Below are 2,856 nucleotides of genomic sequence, written 5' to 3'. Positions count from 1 at the left end.
CTAACTAGTGGCACATAGAAAGATTATGGTAATATATTACAATAAAATTTATATAATCTCTTACTCCCCTTCTTTTGAGTTTTCCTTTTGATATTTTCCATACAACATATTTTAGTGGATTATTGAGCCCAGAGAGAGAGACAGCCATAGAAGTTAGAGAGGATCAGTGTCTTGCAAACCTGCTCATGTTTTCTGGCCACCTCCCATAGAGATATGGCCCTAAACTTATTTGTACTCAAAAATAGCATTGAGTACATGCACAATTCATCCTACTTTGACACTGTTTTACAGAGACTACACACAAACAACAAACCTGCATGCATGTGTACATGTGTATGCATGCACATGTGTGCGTGCATGTTCTAAGTCTCGCCTGTCTTCTAACTTTGCCTCCCATTTACAAAAACATTTTGTTGAGTAAGACGCTTTCTCTACTTCTGGTCTTATTTCTGAGTAATCAACCTTAACACCCACCCCACCCCTGCAATATTGTCTCCTTAAAGAGAGACAAGTGTCAGAAAGGCCGGTTTATCACTTGGGTCACATTTATTCTCAGGGAAGAGGCACTTAGTAACTCTCGCAGTGAGAGGCATTTTCAGTTAGAAGGCCACCAGCAGTGCGTAATCGCAAGTTTCTGATTTTTACCGCTGCTGCAGAATGACAAAAGTGTTAGCCACAGCCAGTTCCTTGTTTCTCAATATATCAAGCGCCTGGATCCATTGACTTCTTCCCTTGCAGCAAATTCTTTCCTCTAGCAGCAAATTGAAGGCCCCAGTATCATTGCCCCCATCTCTGGAGATTACAAGGGCCTCACACTGACACTGTGTCGCGGGATTGGATGGCTGGAGCTGTTCGCTGTTGCCCTGTGGCAGTGGCCATGGCTCATTCCCCGTGCCCTTACAGAACGGATGCTTTCTCTCATGCTGTTGGGTTTATTTCTACTTGTAGACTCCATGCACTTAAAACAGAACCAGTTCCTTCTTAAAGCGACAGCTTATTGTAAAAGTGAAATCAGTTACATCATCCTGGCCGTTTATTAACTGCAGAACTTTCTTCTTCGAGAATGTGCCTGGCTTTTTAGACCTTAAATTAGATTATTCCTCATCTGGGCATCACTGTTCTTCTTATTTGCTAGGTCAAAAGTAGATTGTCAGGAAACATTGGGAAAGTGAATGAATTTTTCAACAATTGTACTTTTTGTCATTAGTTGGTTGCTGTTTTCCTTTCCTTAATCTTCCTCATATTTAACAACATTCTGTCATATTAATCTGTGTAATATACTCCAAAGATATCAACATAACTAATCCTTGATTTTATACAGATATTGCTTACACAGATGATGGAATCAAAATAAGCAACTTATAGGAATATATAATGTGGGATTCTCCTCTGTATGCTGTGAATATGTTTTACTACCATTGGTTAATAAAAGAAGCTACTTCAGCCCATAGCAGGGCAGAATATAGCCAGCCTGGAAGAGATATATAGAGAAAGTAGTTAGAGACAGGGAGATGAGCTAAGGAAGCAGATGGAGGAAAAAGGGAGACATGAGCTATAGAATACAGGTAGCCTGGGAAGCTTCAAAAAAGCAAGAGCATTTGGATTGGGAGGATCAACATAGTAAAAATGGCAATTCTACCAAAAGCAATCTATAGATTCAGTGCAATCCCCATCAAAATTCTTCGCAGACCTTGGGAGAACAATAATCAACTTTATATGGAAAAACAAAAAACCCAGGATAGCCAAAACAATCTTATACAATAAAGGAACTTCTGGAGGCATTACCATCCCTGACTTCAAACTCTATTACAGAGCTACAGTATTGAAAACAGTTTGGTATTGGCATAAGAACAGAGAAGTTGACCTATGGAATCGAATAGAAGACCCGGATATTAACCCACAAACCTATGAACACCTGATTTTCGACAAGGGAGCTAAACATATACAATGGAAGAAGGAAAGCATCTTTAACAAATGGTGCTGGCATAACTGGATATCAACCTGTAGAAGAATGAAAGTAGATCCATATCTATCACTATGCACAAAACTCAAGTCCAAATCGATTAAAGACCTCAATATTAATCTGACCACATTGAACCTGATAGAAGAGAAAGTGGGAAGTAGTCTACAAGACATGGGCACAGGAGACTACTTCCTAGGTAGAACCCCAGTAGCACAGACAATAAGAGAAACAATGAATAAATGGGACCTCCTGAAACTGAGAAGCTTCTGTAAAGCAAAGGACACTGTCAGTAAGACAAAAAGGCTACCTTCGGACTGGGAGAAGATCTTCACAACCCCTCATCAGACAAAGGTCTGATCTCCAAAATATACAAAGAACTCAAGAAATTAGACACTAAAACTCTAATTAACCCAATCAAAAAATGGGATACTGAACTGAACAGAGAATTCTCAACAGAAGAACGTCGAATGTTCAAAAGACACTTAAGGTCATGTTCAACCTCCTTAGCGATCAGGGAAATGCAAATCAAAACCACTTTGAGATACCATCTTACACCTGTCAGAATAGCTAAACTCAAAAACATCAATGATAGCCTATGCTGGAGAGGATGTGGAGTGAGGGGAACTCTCATCCATTGTTGGTGGGAATGCAAACTTGTGCAGCCACTGTGGAAATCAGTGTGGCGGTTTCTCAGGAAACTGGGAGTCAACCTCCCTCAGGACCCAGCAATTCCACTCTTGGGAATATACCCAAGAGATGCCCTAACATACTACAAAAGCATTTGTTCAACTATGTTCATAGCAGCACTATTTGTAATAGCCAGAATCTGGAAACAACCTAGGTGCCCCTCAATAGAAGAGTGGTTAAAAAAGGTGTGGAACATATATACATTG

Source organism: Myodes glareolus, chromosome 17 (genome assembly GCF_982192425.1).
Source record: "Myodes glareolus chromosome 17, mMyoGla1.1, whole genome shotgun sequence".
In the NCBI taxonomy this organism is placed as follows: domain Eukaryota; kingdom Metazoa; phylum Chordata; class Mammalia; order Rodentia; family Cricetidae; genus Myodes; species Myodes glareolus.
This window is presented reverse-complemented; position numbering follows the sequence as displayed.